The following is a 24,824-nucleotide window of genomic DNA, read 5'->3' on the forward strand; positions in this document are numbered from 1 at the left end:
GCTGTACTCTCTCCCTCTGGAGATGGTGCCAGTCAGTCCCAACTCACCTCCCATTTGGATATAGCCCTCCAAAGCCTTCCTTAAAAAAGTTAAATTTCAAATTTGTTTTGACAATAACTACTGAATCTGCATCCAGCTGTCAGTCAAACTGTTCCAGATGCTCAGAACTTAGTGAGTAAAATAATCTTCACATTTTTAACCTGCATTATTTGCCAGTTACCTGAAAATAGTTACTAAAAATTGTGACATTAAAAATTTCTCACTCTGTCTCTCTGTAAATGAAATACCCTGGAAACAAATCAACTCCTGGTCAAAATCACTGCTTAACCTTCTCAGCTCCAAGGAGAATTGTCTGACCTTCTGCTAAATCTTAATTTTAATTTATTAGTGCCATAGAGATGTACAGCACAGAAACAGACCCTTTAGTCAAACTTGTCCATGCCGACCAGATATCCTAAATTAATCTCGTCCCATATGCCAGCAGTTGGCCCCGAGCCTTCTAAACCTTTCCCAATCACATATCCAGTGAGAAGCCTTTTATATGTTGTAACTGTACCAGCCTCCACACTTTCTCTGGCAGCTCATTCCATACACGTGCCAGGTTCAGCTTGAAACTTTGCCCCTAATATCCCTTTTCAATCTTTTCCCTCATGCCTGTGCTTTCTAGTTTTGGACTCACCTAAACAGGAATAAGACCCTGGCTGTTTACCCTATCCATGTCCCTCACGATTTTATCAACCTCTATGGTCACCTCTCAGCATCCGATTCTCCAGTGAAAACAGCTTCAGTCTATTCAGCCTCTCCCTGTAGCTCAATCCCTCAACCCTGGCAACATCTTTGCATCTTTTCTGAATCCTTTCAAGTTTCACAATATCATTCCAATAGCGGGGAGACCAGGACTGAAAGCAGAATTCCAGAAGTGGCTGAATGAATGTCCTGTACAGCCGCAAAATGACGTCACAACTCCTGTACTCAATGCACAGACCAATAAAGGCAAGTACACCAAACACTTTCTTCACTACCCTGCCTATCTATGATTCCACTTTCAAGGAACTATGAACCTGCACTCCAAGATCTCTTTGTTCAGCAATACTCACCAGGACCTTCCCATTAAGTGTAGAAGTCCTGCCCTGATTTGCTTTTCCAAAATGCAGAACCTCATATTTATCTAAGTTAAACTGCATCTGCCACTCCTCAGCCCATTTGATTGGAGTCTCATTGTACTGTCAGGTAACTTTGCTGTCCACTGCACCTCCAATTTTGGTGTCTATTGTAAACCTACTAACCATAGCTCCTATATTCACATAGAAATCATTTATATAAATGGCAAAAAGCAGTGGACCCAGCACCCAGCCTGACAGCATATTGCTCATCACAGGCTTCCAGTCCAAAAAGCACCCTCCACTATGACACTGATTTCTCAGCAAGGTTAGAGCTCATGGCATATAGGGAGAAATAGCCATTTGGATACAGAACTGACTCTTCAGACTGGAGGCCTGTGACTAGTGGAGTGTTACAAGGATCACTGCTGGATCCACTACCTTTCGTCATTTATATCAATGACTTGGATGTGAACATCGGAGGTTTAGTTAGTGAGATGACACCAAAACTGGAGGTGCAGTGGACAGTGATAAATAGTACCTCAGAATACAATGGGATCTTGATCAGATGGGTGAATGGGCTGAGGATTGACATTTTGGAAACTCAAATCTTAGCAGGACTTATCCACTTAATGGTAAGGTCCTGGTGAGTGTTACTGAACAAAGAGACCTTGGAGTGCAGGTAGTTAGGATAGTGAAGGCAGCATTTGGTATGCTTTCCTTTATCGGACAAAGTATTGAGTACAGGAGTTGTGAGGTCATGTTGTGGCTGTACAGGACATTGGTTAGGCCACTTTTGGAACGTTGTGTACAAATCTGGTCTCCCTCCTATTGGAAGGATGTTGTGAAACTTGAAAGGGTTCAGAAAAGGTTTCTAAGAACTTTGCCAGGGTTGGAGGATTTGAGCTAGGCTGGGGGTTGAATAGATTGGGGCTGTATTCCCTACAGCGTCCGAGGTTGAGAGGTGATCTTATCTATGTATGTAAAAACATGAGGTGCATGGATAGGATAAATAGACAAAGAATTTTCCCTGGCGTGGGGGATCCCAGCACTAGAGGGCATAGGTTTATGGTATGAGGGGAAAGACTTTAAAGAGACTTGAGAGACAACATTTTCACACAGAGGGTGGTACGTGTATGGAATGAGCTGCCAGAGGAAGTGGTGGAGGCCATTATGATTGCAACATTTAAAAGGCATCTTCATGTGTATATGAATAGGAAGGATATGGGCCGGGTGCTGACAGGTGGGACTAGATTGCATTGGGATATCTGATCAGCATGTACTGGTTGGACCGACGGGTCTCTGTTTCTGTGCTGTCCATCTATGACTCTTTGACCTTCTGGCCAATTCCGTATTCAAACAGCTAGTTCCGGCAGAATTCTATGGTGTTGAACCTGCTAACCAGTGTGTTATGTGAAACTTTGTGTCTTTCTCAAGTCCAAGTTACTGATTTCAATGCACAAAGCCATGCTGACTCTCCCTAATATTTTCTTGCTTTTCCAATGACATGTAAATGTCATTGGAATCCCTTCCAACACCTTCTCTGCCACTGACTTCAGGCTCACCGGTCTATAGTTCCCTGGCTTTTCCTTACCACCTTTCTCAAATAATGGCACCAATCTTCCAGCACCTCACCTGTGGCGATCGATGATACAAATATCGCAGCGAGAGGCCCAGCAAAAGCTTCCCTAATTACCCACAAAGTTCTGGGATACACCTGATCAGATTCCAGGGATTTATCCACCTTTATGCATTTTAAGACATCCAGTACCACCTCCTCTGTAATATGTACACTTGCCAAGTTATCACTATTTATTCCCCCAATTTCTCTAACTTCCATATCTTCTTTCAGTAAAAACTGACATGAAATACTTACAGAATCTCTCCCACCTCCTGCTGTCTTGTTGATCTTTGAGAGTCGCTATTCTCTGCCTAGTTATTCTTTTGTCTTTAGTGTATTTGTAGAATCTCTTTGGATTCTCCTTAAAGCTTCTTCCCAAAAGCTATCTCATGTCCCCTTTTTCGCCTCCTGGTTTCCCATGAGTATACTCTTACTGCCCTTATAGTCCTCTAGAGATTCACACCAACCCAGTGGTCTGTACCTGCCATATCCTTCCTTCATTTTCTTGACCAGAGCCTCAATTTTGCAGGTTATGCAGCATTCTCGACGCCTCCCAGCCTTGGCCTTAACAGGAACATACTGTCTGTGTACTCTCATTGTCGCAGGCCTATGGAGGTAATGGCAGATAAGGACAGAGAAACAATCATTATCAGTAAACAGGTAGTGTTGGGAAAGCTAACAACTCATCCTGGTCTCTATAATTCCTCTGTAGCCGTAGAACTATCACTATCTCTGCATCAAAGACATCACAATCTCTGCAACATCCTCCAATCTCTAATCTCCTCCAGTCTCAATACACTTTCTATCTTTAATCTTGTCCACCCTCACAAATCTCTGTGATGTGCCTTTCTTTAATTCCAGCCTTCAGGATAACCCATTTTTATTTCAGATTCCTGCACCCAGAGCTCCACAATGTCCCGCTTTACCTCTGTCACATTTTCCTCCAAAAAACATTAATCAATTCCGTATCATCTATTCTAATATCACCTTCTCTGACCTGGTTTCTATTGTGGCTTGTCATATTCCTATATTACGCTTCTGTGGTCTACATGACAGAAAACGGTTTTGTGGTCCATTGGGTTTATGCTGTAAAGAAATCTCCCAGATGACTATTTTAATCCCATTTTCCAGCACAGAGCCCATAGACCTGTCAGCCTTGGCATTGCAAGTGTGTTCCTAAATAGATTTTAAATACCTTCGGGATTTCTGTCTCTCACTCACTTCCAGACAGTGAGGTTTAGTGCAACTGTTGCTCGATGCTATCACCCACAGGGTTCAGAGCAGCTGGGTCTGTGCGAACCACAGATCGCCCACACATTGTGAAGGGTGGCAGGGTCCCTGAGAGGGGGCACAGGAGATTGACCAGGATGGTTCAAGGAATGGGGGATTTTAGTTGCAGAATTTGTGGGGCTTTTTTAACATTAATTGGTCACGTGACATGTGTGTTGCTAATACTCATCAAGAATAACCATCCGCAATTAATGGACTCTCATTTTCAACCTCCCCCCTTGCCTGCACTGTGGTAATATTCAGGTTAACCACTACCAGACATCTCTCTCTAATGAGAGAGCAGTCCTATGGTCGGGTAGGACAATGCTGACTTGATATTTTACACAGTGATGCCACTCTGCCTCGAGGGTGGGGAGAGAGAATGCTGAAGGTGGTGGATGGGAAACCACTCGGGTACAGTACTTTATACTGGAGGATGTTCACTTTCTTTAATATTGTTGGGGGGGTGGGGGGTGCACTGATGCAGCAAGTGGAGAATGTTCCAACACAATCCTGCTGTGTACCTTACAGAGAGCAAACAGACATTGGGGAATCAGGGGTTTGGAAAAACTGAGAGTATTCTCCTTGTAGCAAAGGAAATTTGGGGAGCTGTGACAAAGTGGTTTACAAAAGTTACACGTTGTAATAATAAACCTTACACCCATCAGCACATTATACAAGGATTACAGGACACATGTTGAAGATTTGGGAAGATCTATTGAGAGGATGGTTTGATTCAAAGGAGAACTTTTATTCAGTAAATGGTATTGATCTGGAACACAATACTCTCACACAATACGAATATCCAGGGCCTGATGTATTGAGTAAATCTGTCAGAGTTTGGCATTACAGTGACTGAGATTACCATAAGAATATCTACCTTTAATACAAGTTTATAAATTCCGTCACTGTCAGTTCAAGTTTGAAACTCATACAATCCCCTCTTCCTGGCCCAGGAGGACTGTACACATTACCCCTGGTGGAGGTTAGCAGGCACTTCAAGGGCAAATCTATGTGGGTTTCTATGAGTTTCCACCTTGGGACTTCATGTGACTGAACATGGGACAGAATGTCCCAAGATTCAGTGAGATATGGAGAGCAGGATTTGCTTCCTTTTCTTTCCTTCCATTCTGCCGCTGTGCCTACTCAATAAGACATGGGGTGTGAAAGGCTCATGCAGCTTGATGGGCAAGTTGTCTCCATTCTGAGCAATGGGCAGCAAGCTCCTCCCGGTCATGAAACACAGAGTATCCCTGAAAGATAGCAACTGAGCAAGCTTCCCACTGCCCAGTGCTCCCAGTACATGTTTCGAATAATGAGGGGGGAAATCTCCTAGAAAAGGCATAACAGGAAAGTTCCAAAAGGTTATAAACAGTTTACAGAGAGATATTCACAGGAAACCTGGGCAACAAGTTGGCTAATTGAGTATAACTTGGGATAAACTGTAGAAAGCTGCACCAAAAAGGGACTGGGGGAAAATGAGCAGGAAACACAGAAAGCGAGCACACAGTTACAACAGGGAATCAGGAAAGGGAATGGAATGCTGTCCCTTATTTCAAAGAGTTTGCAATATAAGAGTTTGGAGTATATACCTTAGGGCAACTAAACAAATGGCAAGTGAGACCACATCTGGAGTAACGTGAACAGATTTGGTCACTTTAGTTAATGAAATAGAGCAGTTTATTGGAGGCATTTCAGAGAAGATCCATTGGGATGATCCTTGTTTTGAAGGGATTATTCTGTAAGCAAAGGCTGAATAAATTGGGAATATACTCACTGGACTTTGGAAGAATGAGAGGAGATCGCTTTGAAACATACAGGATTCTGTCGAGGTTTGACAGGGTAAATATGGAGAGGATGTGTCCCATTACGGGTTGTTCTTGAACCAGATTCTGGGTCAGTCGCGGAATCAAGGGTTCTGTTTCAGATTTGTCAAGTTAAAGGCAACACCGACACAGGTTAGGGTTTCAGCAGCAATGGAGCTGGGGTGAAAAGGAGACAAGCAACGTTTTAGAGATTGGAATTTGTGGTGTTTGTGATTGTGTACATGTCTGATCAGAAGGTCACCTTGGCGTCAGATATGAAAGCAATATTGTGAAGAATGTAGTTCTGCCTCAGACACTTCCCAGTGAGAGGGAGGGACACAGCAGTAAGGGAAATGAATTTGGAATAGCAACTGAAGGCAATGGGTTTATCAATTACAGTGTTGCATTGGAGTGAATTGCAGCTAATCGAAGCGTGGTAAGCAGTTTGATAACTGAGTAATGGTGGAGTAATGGAGAGGGATGATGGGGAGGGAGAGCTGAGCATTGTCAGTGTACATGTGAAACCTAACAGTGCTTTTGGGCGACGTTACCTACTGGCAGGATGGAGGTGAGAAACAGGACGGGCCAAGGATAGATCCTGGAGGGACACCAAATACAATGAACTCAGAAAGGAAAGGGAGAGTGGAGACGGAGCAGGATTTTCCAATGATGGTGAGGTCAAATATTAGGTTTTAGCAGAATGGGAGAGAAGGATATAACCAGAAAAGACAGATAGATCATGGAACAATATCTGTGAATTGCGAAAGGGGAGGGGGGTGATGATAAGCAGGAGGATGAAACAGAGATTTGGAATGTCCATGATTTAGCTACACTAGGGTAAATGGTCAAGATGACCTCTAATAAGGCTTGACAAGGGACTCCAGGAAATGCAAATTTAGGACTAAAATGAGGAGCACCGTTGTGAGGCAGTTTGGCTCGGTGGGCGAGTGGAGAGGGAGGAAAGAAGCAGAGGCAGCTGATCGGATTGTCTCAATGTTATGGACAGAGAAACTCCATGTGCTCCTCACTCTTGTTGTTGGAGGGGAGGATGGAGGAGACAGGATAATGGACAGTGTTTTTATTTCCAAAACAATAAACAAAACCTGTGATAGTGATTCTAAAACTAAGTGAACAAACCTGTCGTATTTATCATTTATCAAGAATATTAAAATATACAACTGAAGTTCAGGTTTGAATCCCAAATTGGTAGAGGGTGGCTCTGAATTCAAGAAAAAAATACCTGGAATGAAGAATCTACTGTTTGCCATGGAACCATTGTCAATGGCAGAAAAACATCCCCAATGTCCTTGAGGGAAAGAAACCCGACAGTGGCCCATCAAGTCACTCATTGTATTAATCACTGCACAGTCTCAGCAAAGGAATGAAACTGGATGGACCACATTACATCTATCAATGCACTTGCAAATACAACCACACAATCAGCCCTCTTGACCCTGCAACTTCCGCCTCACTGTGGACCAACAACAGCAGTAGAACTGCACTCCAGCTCAATCTGAAATCTCATGGCCTGATATCCCCCACTTGACCATTAACATCAAGCCAGGGGAATCAACCCTGGTTCAATGGTGAATGCAGGAGGGCATGCCAGGAGCAGTACAAGGCACACCTAAAAATGAGGTGCCAACCTGGTGCAGCTACCAAACCTGCAAGCCAAACAGCACAAGCAACACCAAATAGAACCAACAGATTAGATCGGAGTTATGCAGTTCTGCCACACCTAGTCAAGAATAGTGATGGACAATTAAACAACTCATTGGAGGAAGCACAGATATCCCCACCCTTACTGATAGAGGGGTCTCACACTTTCATGCACCAGATAAGAGGACAGCATTAGCAGCGATTTTCAGCCAGCAGTGCCAAGTGGATGAGCCTTCTCCATTGGTCCCTGACATCACAGATATGGATCGACTTGGTTGAAAACTCATTTCAAATCAGATCAAGAAATGGATAAGCGGTGTAAAGGTATGGGCCCTGCCAATATTCTGGCAATAATACTGTTGGCTGTGCTCGAGAACCTGCTGCCCAACAAGGCAAGTACTGCTCCAGCACTGGCACCGACTGACTGTGGAACATTGCTCAGGGATGTTCCAACACAACAACACAGGGCAGACCCAACTCAGCCAATTCCCCTCCATCAGTCCACACTCGCTCAGCAGTGAAGTGATGGAAGGCTGATGCACCTGCTCAGCAATAACCTGCTCTGCGATGCCCAGTTTGGGTTCTGCCAGGGCCACTCAGTTCCTGAGCTTGTTATAGACTTCATTCACAAACTGACAAACAGCTGAATGAGGTGAGGATGACAGGCCAGACCCCCTCCAAGACCACTATTTCGACTTCAGTGATATCACCTGACCTCACCGCAGTCTCAACTCATTTGCTGAAACTCTCATTCATTCCTTTTGTTAACTCAAGATCTCATTGTCTAAACCCACTCCTGGCCAGCATCCCACATTCACCCTCCCGATAATCTCAAGAATATTGAAAACTCTACTGCCAAAGTGCTCACTTGTACCAAAACCTGCTGATCAATCAAAAGATCAATAGGCAACAACAATTTACTTTTGCACCTTTGAATTAATTCCTGGCTGTAATCATTCCTATCTCCCTGCACCACACACCCTTTCATATCTCAATAACTCATTTTAGTTCAGACTCTCAATGATGTGTTTATTTTTGAGTTCACCTGTGTGACTGTTTCTATAGACTCCAAGGGAACATGGTCTGGAATCCCCACTCTAACCCACTAAGATCTACTTTCTTCCTTTAAGGCATTCTTGAAAAACTGCTTATTTGGCAATGGTTGTGGTCACTGGACACAATATTCTCCATCTGTAGCCTTATGTCAAAACTTCTCAATAATATTTTTGTGAAATTAAAACTATGATGATTTGTACAGATATCTTCTACTCTTCAATATCGCTGAGTGAATAATCTGTCATGTCTCTTACCCAACCACGTTGGAGGCGCACCTTCACCATACAAACTGCAGCAGTACAAGGAAGTCAAACATCACCCTCTCCACAGGCAACAAGGCTTTGGCATTGATCACTGGTTTCTGTGGAAGGAGAAATACACAGTTGATGTTTCATGGAGTGCAATATGAATTACAGGGAATGAAAATGGTGCAGAATTTGACTGTCAGAAATGGAAGGAAAATGCACTCGCTTATTGGAAAAAAGAATTCTTGACTGTCTAAGATATTGTGGAAAAAATAACCTGATAATGGAACAGCATACGGTCAGGAACCGGCAGCAGTGGACAATTCATTTACATTCCTGAAGAAGGGCTTATGCCCGAAACGTTGATACTCCTGCTCCTCGGATGCTGCCTGGCCTGCTGGGTTTTCCAGCTCTACATTTTTCAATTCATTTAGAAAACAGCTGTGAAAGTAATAGTAAAATACTATACAGAGCAAAACTACACCCATGAGAGACTGAGGAAGCTAGATAAGGAACAAGTGGACAGAGAACCCAGAGGTGAATCAGAGCAGAGTTCACTTTTATGATCCCACAGTCAAAGATGTCGAGCACAGAAATAGACTTCTTCAGTCCAACCTATGCCAACCAGATATCCTAACCTAATCTACCTAAATTAAATCCTTTTTGCCACTCCTCAGCCCATTGGCCCATCTGATCAATATCCCACTGTACTCTGAGATAACCTTCTTCATTGTCCACAATACCTCCAATTTTGGTGTCACCTGCAAACTTATTAACTATACGGCCTCTATTCACATCCAAATCATTTAAAAGAATGATGAAACAAATCCAGAAAAAAGTCCATTTCTCTGGGTTTGAATGTGCTCTGTGTAAATCCTGCCCTATGACTCTTTTTACCAGGGAAGGCTGTACATACATCCCTCTGAACTTTGCCCCCTACAAAGCTGGCGGCCGCGCTCGTGTCCAGTGAATCATTGCCCCGAATAAAGATGGCGGCGCTCACTCGGACCGATTACTCAACGAGGCATATTCCCGTTTGCTGCAAAAACGGGACTGTAAAGTTCAAAGTTGTATCTTCCGATGTGTACCAAATGATTGTAAAACCTCTCAGACAATACCAACACCATTTCCCTCCCGCTTCCTGCTGTTTATTTCTTTCCTTACCGACAGCTCTCCGCGCAGACATCCCCAACATCTACGCCCACCGCGAGGATGATCACGTGGTATAGTCTAGTCCCGCCCTCATTCACTGATTGGCCGGAGGACCAAATGACCCGCCAAGTCCTCCAGGTCCGCCCCTGCCTTTCCATTGGTCCGCCGCTGACATCGAACACTTCTTCGGTCCAACCGGTTTTTGCCAACCAGTTATCCGAACCTAATCTATGTAAATTAAATCCTATCTACCTGTCCTCAGCCCATTGGCCCATCTGATCAATATCCCATTGTATTCTGAGATAATCTTCTTCATTGTCCACAATACCAACTGTTGGCTGGAGCTTGCGCACTGCTTCGTGGCTTTTGTTGCTGTTTCTCAGTTACAAGAGTGAGGGACAAAGTTAAAAATCACACAACCACCTGATGAAGGACCAGCAAAGTAGTGCTTCCAAATAAACCGGTTGGACTATAACCTGGTGTTCTGTGAATTTTAATTTTGTCCATCCTAATCCAACACCAGCATCTACAAGTCACGAGTGAGGGAGGAATGCATAACATAAGAACAAAAGATCTTGGAAAAGGAGAAGGCCGTCCTGCGCTTCGAGCCTGCTCTACCATTCGATAAGATTATGGCTGATCATTTTGTGGATGCAGAACCATTTACCCGCGTTCTCACCATATTCCTTAATTAGTTATTTCCTTTTAAAAAAAACTAACTTAGCTTTAAAAACGTTCATTGAACTAGCATCAACTACTTCCCTGGGCAATGCACTCCATCGAGGTCAAGACGTTCCTTCTCAATTCACTCCTAAATTTGCTGCCTCTAATCTTGTGCTGATGCCCTCTTGTCCTGGCTTCATCTGCCAGTGGAAACATCCTCTCTACTTCTATTTATGCATTCCATTCATTATTTTATATATTTCCCATTCTTCTGAATTCCAATGAACATAATCCCAATCTACTCCGTCTCTGTTAAGCCAAACCCCTCACCTCCGGAATCAACATAGGTAATCTCCTCTGCACCCCCTCTAGTGCCAGTACATCCTTGAGCACGTAAGGAGGTAAAAACTGCATGCAGTACTCCAGGTGTGGCCTCACCAGCACCCATTATAGCGAGAACATAACCTCTGCTTTTAAACACAATCCCTTCAGCAATGAAGGACAAAATTCCATTTGCCTTCTGAATTGATTGTTATACCTGGTGACTAACCCTCCTGCAGAAGGATGTTTAGGTGCCTCTGCATAGCAAATAATGTAACTTTTTAAAAATTCAAGTAATAATCTTTTTATTAATGTTACTCCAACCAAAGAGAATGACTTTACATTTATGAACATAATATTGCACTTGCCAAACCATTGCCCACTCACTCAATGTATCTATGTTCCCCTGCAACGTTTCCCAGTCCTCTGCACACTTTGACCTGCTACTCATCTTAGTCTAATATGCAAACTTTGACACCCTACATGTGGTCCCCAACTCCAAATCATCTGTATCAATTCTAAATAATTGCAGTCCCAACACTGATCCTAGAGGCACGCTACTAGTTACTGATTGCCAGCCAGAATAAGGCTTATTTATCCCCACTCTTTGCTTCCTGTTAGTCAACCAATCTTCTATCAAAGCTAATACTCTATCCCATGCACCCTTATATAATGCAACAGCCACTTGCGTGGCACCTTGTTGAAGGCCTTTTGCAAATCCAGGTACACCGCGTCCACTGGGTCCCCGTTGTCCACCTTGCTTGAAATGTCTTCTTAGAATTCCAAACGATTTGTCAAGCATGACCTGCCCTTCATGAATCCATGCTCTGTCTGCCCAATGGGACAATTTCTATCGAGATTCCCTGCTATTTCTTCCCTGATAATAGATCCACGCATCTTTCCAACTACAGAGAATAAGGTAACTGGTGTAGAATTCCCTATCTTTTGTCCACCGCCTTTTCTTATAGTCCTTCCTTTTCACTGGAATATGCCTTTGCTGAGCACTTCCTAAAATGTCTTTGAAAATCTTTCACTGCTCATCAACTGTCCCACCATAAAATCTTTGTTTTCAGTCTACTTTATCCAGGTTCTCCCTCATTCTATTTTCCCCGTGTTCAAACACAGGACCAAGATATTAAATTTTATCTTCACACTTTCCAGATGTACTCTAAATTCAACCATACAGTGAACACTTCTTGCAAGAGGATCCCTAACTCTGAGGTCATTAATTATTCCTGTTTCATTGCACGGGGGCCAGATCTTGGATAGCTTGCTCCTTGTCGGTTACATTTCATACTGTTCAAAAAACTATCATGGATACACTTAATGAACTCCTCAAGGCTACCCTGACTGAGCTGGTTTGACCAATCTACATATAGATTAAAATCACCCATGATAATAGCCGTACCATTTTTACAGGCATTAGTTATTTCTTTGTATATTGCCCATCCCATTGTGATGTTATTATTTAGCCTACACACTGTGCCTATCACTTTCTTGTTAGAATTTTGAAAGCATCATTCCTGTTTCTCCTAATGTACAGCAATAACAACAACTACTTGCTTTGTATGGAATCTTTCACAACGGCAAATCTCCTAAGGTGCTTCATGGATGATCAAAACATTGATTGAGGAGAATGATTTTAAAATAGATCGTAACGGAGGAGAGAGAAGGTTAGGGAGGGTATTCCACAGACTTCTGCTCTTGACAGCTCCAATTGTGGAGTGATGCAGGTGGGGTGGGATGAAAAGGGAACGTGCAAAGGGGAAATGGAGGAGCATAGGCAGTGCATAAGGTCTTAAGGATAGAGGAGGTTCCAGACTAAGTCTGTCTGTCATAGACAGTATGGCTGCCTCATGGAATTTGAAGCACCGTAATGGGCCCATGCATGTCATGTTAGTCAAGGATAGTAGAATGGTGGCTGAGAGAACATTTGATGAGGACTTGTCTACTGAATTAGTGTGGGCTGAGGTTAGAAACAAGAGAGGGGAGGTCACACTGCTTGGATTTTTTACAGGCCACCACAGAGTTCCAGGGAGGGGGAAGAGATGATTAGCAAAATTACTCTGGGTCGGAGTGAAAGTAACATGGTGGTCATTGTGGGGGACTTTAACTTCCCCAACATTGACTGGAAATAGTACGTTGGATGGTTCAGTTTTTGTCCAATGTGTACAGGAGGGTTTCCTGACACAGTATGTCGAAGGGCCGACAAGAGGGGATGCCACATTGGATCTGGTGCTTGGTCATGAACGGGACTAGGTGTTTGATTTAGTTGTAGGTGAACACTTTGGAGAGAGTGATCATAATTCAGTTATGTTTAGTTTGGCGATGAAAAGGGATAGGTACATGCCACGGGTGAAGACTTATCAATGGGGCAGTGGCAATTATAATGCGATTCAGAATTAGGATGCACAGGATGGGGTAGTGAAATGCAGTGGATGCAGACAATGGAAATGTGGAGCTGGTTTAAGGAACAGATATTGTGTGTCCTTGATAGGTATGTCCCTGTCAGGCAGGGAGGAAGTGATAAGGTAAGGAAACTGTGGTTTACCACAGAAATTGCATCTCTTGTTAAGAAGAAGTAGGAGGCTTATGTTTTGATGAGGCAAATGGTACAGATGAGGCGATGGAGACTTACAGATCAGCTAGGAAGGCTTTAAAGAGGGTTAAGAAGAACAAAGAGAGGACACGAGCAGTCTTTAGCGAATAGAATAAAGGAGAACCCTTAAGCTTTCTATAGGTATGTGAGGAATAAAGGATAGGGTAGGAATCGGGCCAATCAAAGACAGAAGTGGGAAGTTGAGTGTGGACACTGGAAATTGGAGAAGTGCGAAACGAATATTTCTCATTCGTTTTCACTCAGGAAAATTAGAATATTGTAGATAATAATGAGGTAGAAGATGTTAGACTAGAAAGGATAGAGGTTAGTTTCGAACAGGTGTTATCAATTCTAGAAGGATTGAATGTAGACAAGTCCCCTGGGGTAGATGGGATTTGTCCGTAGATTGTCTGGGAAGCGAGGGAGAAGATTATCAAAGCCAAAGTCTTTGCTTTGAGCTGTCATTGCCTACAAGTTCAGTAACAGAGGACTGGATGATTGCAAATGTTATGCCCTTGATCAAGAAGGGAAGTAGAGATGACCCAGGTAATTATATACCAGTGACCCTTACTTCTGTTGTAGGAAATGTTTTGGAAAGGATTATAAGAGACACTATTTGTAATCATCTGGCAAACAACAATATGATTTCAAATCGTCAATATGGTTTTGTCAAGGGCAGGTCGTGTTTCACAAATCTCATTGAGTTTTTTGAGATGGTGACCAAGCATATAGATAAGGTAGGGCAGTTGACGTGGTATACATGGACTTCAGTAAAGCCTTTAATAAGGTTCCACATGGTAGGCTGTTAGAGAAAATGCAGTGACATGGAATTGAGTGTGATTTAGCAGTTTGGATTAGAAACTGGTTTTCTGAAAGGCGGCAGCGAGTGGTGGATGATGGAAAATAATCAGCCTCCAGTGCGGTTATTAGTGGTGTGCCACAAGGGTCTGTTTTGGGATCACTGCTGTTTGTCATTTTTATAAAGGTGTTAGACGCAGGCATAGGGGATGGATTAGTAAATTTGCAGACGACACCAAAGTCAGTGTGGAGTAGTGGACAGTGTGGAAGAATGTTACAGGTTGCAGGAGGACTTTGATAAACTGCAGAATTGGGCTGAATGTAGCAAATGGAGTTCAATGCAGCTAAATGTAAGGTGATGCACTTTGTGAAGGATAACAGGAAGGCAGAGTACTGGGTCAATGGAAAGATTCTTGGTCGTGTAGATGTGCAGAAGGATGTTGGAGGCCATGTACATAGATGCCTGAAAGTTGCCACCAGATGTACAGTACTGTTAAGGCGGCATACAGTGTGTTAGATTTCATTCGGAGATGGATTGAGTTCTGGAGCCGCAATATCATGCTGCAACTATCCAAAACACTGGTGTAGCCATATTTGGAATATTGTGTGCAGTTCTGGTGCCCATATTTCTGGAAGGATGTGGAAGCATGGGAAAAGGCGCAGAGGATATTTCCCAGGATGTTGTGTGGTCTGGAGGGAAGGTCTTATGAGGAAAGATTGAGAGACTTGAACGTGTTCTCAGTGGCAAGAAGAAGGCGAAGAGAGGATTTGATAGAGACATACAAGATGATCGGAGGCTTAGATAGGGTAGACAGTGAAATTCTTTTTCCTAGGATTATGACATTAGTGTGTATAAGGGGGCATATCTCCAAATTGAGGGGTGATAGATTTAAGACAGATGTCAGAGGCAGGTTCTTTACTCAGAGTGGTTAGGACATGGAATCCACTACCTACTAATGTAGTTAACTCAGCCACGTTAGTGAGATTTAAACAATCCTTTAGATAAGCACATGGGTGATTTCAGGATAGTGTAGGGGGACGAGCTGAGAATAGTTCATAGGTTGGCGCAACATCAAGGACCAAAGGGCCTGTTCTGCGCTGTATTGTTCTCTGACTATTGTGCTACAAGAGATTTTTACTGTCTTAAACAGAGTGATGGATCTTGTATTGTGGGCTTATGAAGTGCACTGATCTCTACCAAACATGTACAAGGTAGAGAATGCTGCCTGACCTGCTGCGCTTTTCCAGCAACACATTTTTCAGCTCTGATCTCCACCATCTGCAGTCCTCACTTTCTCCATGTACGAAGTAGAGCCACGACAATAATAAGAGGCTGCAACAGGAGGGGGACAGGTAGCTCCATACAAAACCCGACTCCTTCTCAACAGTTTTCACCACAAAAACTGAGCGCCTTCCAGAAAAGCACCTCTATAGCGCACAACATTTTGCCCCCACAATCGTGGTATCTGGCTGTGCACTAAGAGGCGTGCAAGAGTCTGTACTGGGACCCTGATACGCTTGGTAAAGAGTCAAATCATCTGAGCATTGAGAGTCCCACCACATTGCATGCATTTTCTATTGTTTTCTCTCTGTTCATGACTTCCCTTGTTTTTCTTAATGAACCTGGTAAAAGTTGTTATTACACACACCTGCACAAGCTGTGAATTGAACCCAGGCCCCTCGGTCCAAGATTCGGGATAGTTTCACCACATCACAAAACATCGACTCGAACTTCCTTTGTCCCTTGCCTGCTAAGTCACGCCTGAATCAACTGTGCAACTGGGAGGAAGGGGCGGAACAGGAGGACCGAGTAGCGGCCGGTCCTCGAACCAGAGTGAGTGAGGAGAGGGGCCAAAGCATTCTCGGGAGTGAACGCTTCAAGATTGGTCAGAGAGCAAACTATTTTGCAGGATTGAACATTCTCACGACATAGTGGAGCATTAAACGTCTCTTATAAATCAATGTGAGACTTTAAGAAATACTGTAGTTGAAATGTAAATCTGATAACGTACATATTTCAAATCGATTTACACAACTCGAGTAAGAAACTTCTTTTCAAGCTCCTAGAACGACTGGTAATTTACATACCTGGCCGTTATGGTTGATTTGGACCGGACAATCTATTTGACTGTTAGACATCTCTATGACTGTAACTCGACAAAACAATTGTTAATGAATAACATTGTACCCATCAGGCTTTGCAGTTATGAATATTCTCTCTCAATTCAATGATAACCTCAGACGCACGCGCGGTTTGGTTTCAATACAGAGCATGCGCAGTGTCACATCGGTCAGGACAGAGAGAGACATGGAGCTGCTTTCTCCGGCAGCGGCTGCGATCGGCTTCAGAAAGCGGCGCTCAGAGCCGGTGTGTGGGAGCCTCGCCGGGAGAAAGAGCGGAGAGAATTCACAAGTCCCGGATAAAGGTTAAAATAATCGAAAAGGTCCCTCCAGGCCCGGGTAAAGAGGTGGCGGTCTCTGATCAAGGAAGGGGCCAGAGTCACGGCCGCCATTTTTTTGAGGGAAGAGTGAGGATGGTCAGGGCCGCCATCTTGAGAAGGTCAAGGTGCAGGAGGGCGCGGTTATCGGGGTCTGTAGAACAATCAGAGGAAAGGGAAGCCCCATTGTTATTGATTAATTCCACGAACACAGCTTCACTGGGCGATCCTGCAGGAATATCCTCTCTCAGTCCTGCTGGGATGTATCACCCCATCAGAACCAGCAGCTCTCCTCCTCTCTCAGCTCCCCTTCTGTCCTTCCTGCATCATCTGTCCCCTGGAACATTGAGCTGCCTGTCCTGTCCCTCCCTCAGCTGTTGTTCTGTAATACCAGTTCTGTATCCCAGTCCCATCTTAGATTACTTCACTAAAGACAGGAATGCACCCGATGGATTTTTCTTATCATCAGCAATTGTTTAATACTCACTTACCTGTTTTTAATTAAATCTTTTTTGAAGCATTTCATTCACATTCAATCATTTGCAATGGCGGGATTTAAAACTGTCCAGAGAACTTTTGCTGAGTTTCTGGATAAATTGCTTCACAATAATGCCCCTAGGCCATAACTTCGTCTGCTCACAGGTTGCACATCCCCTTCGATAACTATATTCCCTGCCCACTCTTCCATTAATCTTGGTATCCACAAACATGCTAACAGGGACTCCTATATTTTCACTCAGATTATTTATGTAAGTGGTGCACAACAGTGGCCCCAGCACCAATCCTTACAGCACACTGCTGGTCAGAGGCCCCAGTCTGAACAACAACCCTCTGCCACCACCCTCTGTCTCCCATTGTCATCCCATTTTGTATCCAGTTGGCTAGCTCTCCCTGATCCCTTGTGACCTAACCTTACTAACCAATGTATCATGCTACACCCTGACCAAGGGTTGCTGAAGCCAGAAACAACGTCTGTTGCTCTGCCTTCATCTATCTTCAAGTCAAATTTGTGAGGCATGTTTTCCCATGCACAAAGCCATACTGGCTGCCGTAATCAGTCCTTGTCATTCCAAATACCACCTACCTCTCAGAATGACCTCCAACAACTGACGCACCCTGATGTCTGGCTCATCAGTCTGTAGTTTCCTGGCTTCCTCTTGCAGCCTTTGTTAATTAATGACAGAACATTATAATCATAGTCAGAGAGTCAGACCACACTGTTCGGTCAATGCTAACCATACTCGAAAACTGATCTTGTCCCACCTGCCTGTACCTTGATCCTATCCCTTCAAACCTTTCCTATTCATGTACTAATCCTAATGTCTTTTAAACATTGTAATTGTCCCCACATTCACCCCTTCCTTGGGAAGTTCATTCCACACACAATCATCAGTGTTACAATGTGACCCTCACGACTTTTTTTTTAAATGTCTCTCCTCTTACGCTTAAAAATGTAGCTTCTAGTCTTGAAACTCCTCTGTCCTTGGGGAAAAAACCAGCTCCCATTAACTCTATCTATTCCCCTCATTATTTTATAAACTTCTACGAGGTCATCTGTCAACATTCAGGTTTCAATGAAAAAAATACCAACCTATTCAGCCTTTCTTTAGAACTTTCATAACCAGCCACATTCCAGTAAATCTCATCTGAACCCTTTCGAGCTTAATAATATCCTTCCGATAACTGGGCGACCAGAACTGGACACAGTATTCCAGAAGAGGACTCACCAATGGCCTGTATAATCTCAATGTGACTTCCCAACTCCAATATCCAAAGTAATGAAAGCAAGTGTGGCAAGTCCCTTTTTAACCATCCTGTCTCCATGTTGCAAACTTCAAAGAATTATGTACCTATACCTCGATGGCCCTCTGTTCTACAACACTACTGAAGGTCCTACCATTAATTGGATAGGCCCTGCCTGTGTTTGTTGTACCAAATGCATTCCCTCGCATTATACAGATTGAACTCCATCTACAGTTTTTCAGCCATTCACGCATTTCATCAGGATCCCTTTGTAATCTCAGAAAACCTTCTTCACTGTCCACAATGCCACCCTCCAGTCTACCTGCCTATCACACATGGGACAAATATCTCTGCTAGGGGCCCTACAATTTCTTCACCAGCTTCCCACAATGTCCTGAGATACATTTAATCAGGGCCTGGGGATTTATCTACCTTTGTGGTTTAAAACCTCCAGCACCTCCTCTTCGATAATGTGGACTCATTTCAAGACATTGAGTTGTAGAGATGTACAGCACGGAAACAGATCCTTCAGACCAACTCCTGCATGATGTATCTAGTCACATTTGCCAGAATTTTGCCAATATCCCTCTAAATCCTTTTTATTCATATACCCATCATATAAAATGTATTTCTATCAGCCTGCACTATTTCCTCTGGCAGTTTATTCCATAGACTCTGCCGGAACCAGTTTTCCTTTAGGTCTCTTCGAAACGTTCCTCTCGCACTTTAAAGCTATGCCCTGTCGGTTTGGAAACCCCCAGCCTGGGAAAAAGACCTTGTCTATTGACCCTATCGATGACCATCATGATTTTAAAGACCTTTATCAGGTAACTCCTCAGCCTCCCATGTTCAAGTGAAAACAGCCCCAGCTTATACAGGCTTTTCCCTGAAGAGCAAACCCTTCAACCCTGGCAGCATCCTTGTTCATTTCTTCCGAACCTTTCATGTTCCATAACATCCTCCCGATGGCATTGAGACCAGAATTGCACGCAGTATTCTAATAGTAGTTCAGACAAACATGGTTTAGTCCCCTGAGCGCCCCAGTCTTTATCCACACTAAGTTCCAAAGTGAAATATTTGTTTCGGATTCTGTAGTTGACCACATTGTTGCCTTCATTGATCATTATGGATACCTGTTTTGTCCCTCACTCTTCTTTTGCTCTTAATACACTTATAGAATCTCTTTCAATTCTCCTTAACTTTCTCTGCCGAAGCTATCTTATGTTCCGTCTTTACGTTCCTGATTTCCATCCTAAGAGTATTTCTACAGCCCCGATGCTCCTGAAGGGATTCACTTGAGTCAGCCAGTAATGTGCCCCCCTGTTTTCTTGACCAGAGCCTCGAAACCCAGCCAGTATTTCTTAATTCAGTCAGCATTGAGCTGCACACTAACAGGAACACGCTGGCACTGAACGCTCCTTTTATCTTGGTTTTAAAATATTCCTATTTGGCAGATTCCCTTTACCTGCAAATAGCCTCCCAGATCTACTTTTAAAATTTATGTCTAATACTATCTTGCTCCGTGGTATAACTTGAACTTGTGGACCAGGCCTGTCCTTTTCCATCGCTATTTTCAAATTAATACAATTGTGGTGACTTTCCAAAGTGCTCCCCCACTAACACCTCAGTCCCGTTCCCGACCTTGTTTCGCAAGGGGAGGTCAGGTTAGCCCCATTCTCCAGTTGGGCCACTTACATAATGACTGTGTACCTGTGCTGACATCTTCAGACATCCAGGGACTTGCCCACCAAGGTCCCTGTGTTCCTCAGTTCTCCAGGAGGACCTACCATTCATGATGTATACTGTTCGCTTACGAGACTCCCCACAGTGCATTACCTCACAGTGATCAGAAGTAAACTCTGTCTGCCATTACCCTGCTCAGTTTATCATCTGATCGATATCAGACTGCAGCCTGAGACCATCCCCCTCACTGTGGACAACACCCTCACTTTTCATGTCATCGATAAACCTACTAATGATTCCTTCTGCTTTCATATCTGAGATATTAATCCGAGATGGTTCCTGCACAGATCCCTGTTGTACATCCACTGGATAAAGGCTTCCAATCGTAAAAACAATCCTCCACCAATTGTGGATACAATTTATCAACTTGCCTTGGATCCCATTGGCTCTTCCCTTTTGGACCAGCCTTCCATGTGGGACCTTGTCAAAGTCCTTAATGAACTCCATGTAACCCACATCATCTGCACTGCCCTCATCAAAATCAGAGGACAGTCCTCAAGCAAATCCATACAGATAATTCCTAATATATTCCTGTCCTTTCGAATGTTGATTCATCGTGTTCCTCAGAATTGTTTCCAATAATTTCCCTCCCCCTCCTATCAGACTATCTGCTGTGTAATTACCTTGCCTATCCCTGCTGCTCTTGATCAAAGGAATCACATTAGCGATCCTCCAGTCATTCAGCACTTCAGCTGTGGCCAGCAAAGTATTAAATATATCTGCCAGGGCCCCAGCAATCTGCTCCATTACCTCCCATAGCAGCTTGGGATATATTTGATTGTTACTGGGTATTTCTCCACCTTTTTGCCTGTGAAAATATTTAATGCCTCCTCCTCATTGATCTTAAGATGTTCCTGAACCTCACCATCCCTGGCTTCAATGTCTTTCTCCTGTGTGAATACAGATGGGAAGTATTCATTGAAGACCTCACCTTCTTCCTCTGGCTCCATGCACTGATTGTCCCTTTGGTTTCTAACAGGCCCCACTGCTTAGTTGGGAATTCTCTTACTCTAACTGTACTTATTAAGTACCTTGTGGCTTATCCTTAACATTATTAGCTAAGGATATTTTGTGACCGTTGTTTGCCTGTTCATTTTTAAGGACTACAACCACCACCCCCAGCATCCACCCCATTCCCCCTGCCCCACACACTCTAGACTTTTGAATGGCTTCGTCTGTTTTTATTGCTCTGTATTTTCTTTCTCAAACTCACAATATCGCTTGATCAGTATTTGCTAAATGTGCTGTTTAAGCCATTCACTCCTCGCAAAACACATTTGCTCTGAATTCTCACTGCATCACATTTAACATCTCCCGTGTTCCAAATAGTAGTTTCCAATAATAGTGTAGTTCCTTGCAGTCTTGGCTTGCCAGTCTAATGATAACGTTGAATGACAGTGATAATCTAATGATAAATGGCCTCCCCAAGTTTAGATACTTAGCTTCTGCATTACCCTTATCTTTTTCCATAATGTCTTTGAAGCTAACAGTTACGGTCTCTGTGCTCAAAAAAGCTCCTCATCTCTGTCATCTTGTCCAGAACCTACAGCCCACCCTGTTTCTAACATCCTCGAGTCCTTACCAACCTCCCCATCTGTGCACCTTCCGCCAGCCTGGAGAGCACATGATATCACTGTAACCCTCTCCAGTCTTCACACCACTCATGCATTCACCTATTTACAATAGTGGAATTTGAACATGGCTGAGTTTCTGGATAAATCGCACAGCGATAATACCACCAGGCCATCACTTCACCTTCTCACAGGTTTCCCATCCCTGAGCACTGACACCAGAAGCAAAATGAATCAAAACCCCTTCTTTCTACACAATGGTTTGTTACGAAATCTTCCTGCGCTCTGTTGATATCACTCAGTATCTCTCCATTTGGTATTCCTCACTGTGAGGGTTTAATTGCTGCCTCTGTCAGTGTCTCTCACTCTTCCAGCTACTCCAGATCCTGAGCCAACAGAATCCATCTCTCCAGAGAGATGAAGCAGCACAGACCAGAGATGGAGATTGGGATTTTTCAGGTCAGTATGGCAATTATTACCATTCTGCATGTGTTTCCATCACCCTAATTTCAGAGACTGTCTATTTCTCTGTCTCCTGTAGGTATTTAGGAAGTTCCCGACTCAATAGTCTTCCCAATTGCTGGGTGTCTCATCCATCACCTCATTGAAGATGGTTGGTCAGCCAGAGCGACAAAGGGCAGGGAAATCTGGAGCATTCAATAAATCCTGCAGTGAGGTTAGATCACTCACAGTGCACAGAGCAGAGAGCAATGAGATATCTCCAAACATCGGCTAACAAGACATGACACTGATACAGTGCTGGAGGGAGAGCATGGTACAGACACACCTCAGGCTCAATCACCACCCCCACTGTATGTTTTGTTGCACTGAGACAGCATCGAGAGTTCCCAGTTTTCAATCCAGGCCTGTGCTGCCTTGGTGAGCATCTGGACAACAGAGGGGAAAGCAGGCCTCCCACGAGAGGCTTGTAACCGTGACCAGTCTAAAGAGTCCTCGCTAACTCTACAACCCTCAATATTGCTAACTTCATCCAGTCTCGACAACCGAGCAGAAAGCAATGAGAAGGCTCCAAATCTCTGTTAACAAGACATGACATCGATACAGTTCTGGAGGGGGAGTACAGAATATCCCCACCTCATGCACAATCACCACCCTGGCTTTAAGTTCTGTTGTACTAAGACTTGCTACTCTCCAACGCTGCATCTACGGCATGTCTTGTGGACCAGTGTCTTCAATAATTTGTAACTCCTATAACAGATCCTATCTCTGTAACCTCCTCCTATCCCAATCGTCCCTCCACATATTTGAAATGTACTGCATTCCAGACTACCATCCCTGTCGCTGTAACTTGCTTCAGTGTCTACAACATGCCTTATCTAAGTAATCTCCTCCTCCAATCACTGGAGACAGAGTCATACAGCACGGAAACCGTTCCTTTGATTCAAATAGTTCATAATGACCGGAGACCCTGAACGATTCGAGTTTCCCTGCATTTGACCCAAATCCCTTCAAAGCTTCTCCTCTCCATGTCCCTGCCCAAATGTCTTTTGCATGTTGTTATTGTACTTTGCTCGACCACTGCCTCTGGAAGCTCATTCCATACCTGCACCATTCTATGTGTGGAAAATGTTCTCCTCCAATCCCTTTTACGTCTTTCTTTGCTCCTTTCATATTTATTCCCTCTAGAACATAGAATGTGGCAGCGCAGTCCAGGCTCTTTGACTCTCGATGTTGCGCCAAGCTGTGGAACAAATTTGAAGCCCAAGTAGCTGACACTATTCCATTCTCGTCCATATGACTATCCAATGACCATTTAAATGCCTTTCAGGTTAACAGATCTACTCCTGTTGCTGGCAGACCAGAGGAGAGTCAATACAGTGTGTGAATAATCCTGAGACCTGAGGATAGTCAAGACTGTGTGTGAATAATCCTGGGACCTGAGAATGGTCAGTACAGTGTGTGAATTCTCACGTGGCCTGAGAATATCAATACTGTGTCGCCTGTGATTGCCCCAATGATGTGTGAACAATCCAGTGGCCTGAGGATGGTCAATAATGTGTGAATACCCCTGTGGCCTGAGGATAGTCAATGCTGAGTGTTAGTTATCCTTTGGCCTGAGGATTGTGAACATAGATTGTGAAAAATCCTGCGGCCTGAGAATTTCAGTACTGTGTGTAAATAATCCCGTATCCTGAGAATGGCCAATATTGTGTTTGAATGATTCTTTCCTGAGGTTGGTCAATACTGTGTGCGAATAATCCTGGGAACTGAGAATGCACAATACTGTGTGTTAATATTACTGTGGCCTGAGGACGGTCAATGCTGTTTGTAAATAATCCTATGGTCTGAGAATGGTCAATATAGCGGGTGAAAAATCCTGCGGCCTGAGAACTTCAATACTGTGTGTAAATAATCCTGTAGGCTCAGGATACTTAATACTGTGTGTGAATTAATCTTACTGAGTGAAGATGGTCAATACTGTGTTTGAATAATTCTCTCTTGAGGATGGTCAATACTGTATGTGAATAATCCTGGGAACTGAGGTTCGTCAGTACTATGTGTGAATATTATAGTGGCTGAGGACGGTCAATGCTGTTCGTGAATAATCCTGTGGCCTGAGGATGGTCAATACTGTGTCTGACTAATCCTGTAGTCACTGAAGTGTTGTTTTTTTGATTAGCAACTGGTTGATCCTCTCCTTCATACGTCCCTCCCTATCTCTGCAAACCCCTCCAGCTGCAGCAATCCGTACTGGCTTTGTAACACTGTTCAGGCCCTGATGACTCTCTGTAACACTCTCAGCACATTTGTCTCACCCTGATCCTGTCGTGTCATTAAACGCTGACAATGATTCCCCTTCCCACAGCCCTCCCCCTGCTAGCAGACCCTTTGCAATCTCTTTAAAACTTACTCCTAAAACACACTCTCTCTTTAGGATTTTAAGTACTTTTTGGTGACCTTCTCCACCTCATAATCTAATATGATCCATTTTGTTCTGAGTGAGGGACCGGTGGGAATTTCTTGCTGAGGATTTGTCTGTTTCAATGAAATGTTCTTTTGTTGAGTGTTTTACACTGTTC

The 24,824-nt window shown here is 43.7% G+C and overlaps 2 long non-coding RNA genes across 2 annotated transcripts in view; one reads left to right on the forward strand and one right to left on the reverse strand.

The window, feature by feature from the left end:
• The window catches only part of LOC140489141 (uncharacterized), a 30,951-nt gene extending 14,908 nt beyond the window's left edge, over positions 1–16,043 (reverse strand). Inside the window, exons 1-3 of the long non-coding RNA XR_011963087.1 lie at positions 15,938–16,043; positions 8,765–8,871; positions 3,203–3,328 (exon numbers count right to left, since the gene is read on the reverse strand). This is a non-coding gene — a long non-coding RNA (uncharacterized lncRNA). The remainder of the gene's footprint in view (positions 1–3,202; positions 3,329–8,764; positions 8,872–15,937) is intronic.
• A 6,048-nt stretch (positions 16,044–22,091) lies between these two features.
• On the forward strand, positions 22,092–23,971 carry LOC140488930 (uncharacterized). The gene is made up of 3 exons (XR_011963065.1): positions 22,092–22,242; positions 22,325–22,459; positions 23,573–23,971. It is a non-coding gene; the product is annotated as an uncharacterized lncRNA (long non-coding RNA).
• The last annotated feature ends 853 nt before the right edge of the window (positions 23,972–24,824 follow it).

This window comes from Chiloscyllium punctatum, chromosome 18 (assembly GCF_047496795.1).
Source record: "Chiloscyllium punctatum isolate Juve2018m chromosome 18, sChiPun1.3, whole genome shotgun sequence".
Taxonomy (NCBI): domain Eukaryota; kingdom Metazoa; phylum Chordata; class Chondrichthyes; order Orectolobiformes; family Hemiscylliidae; genus Chiloscyllium; species Chiloscyllium punctatum.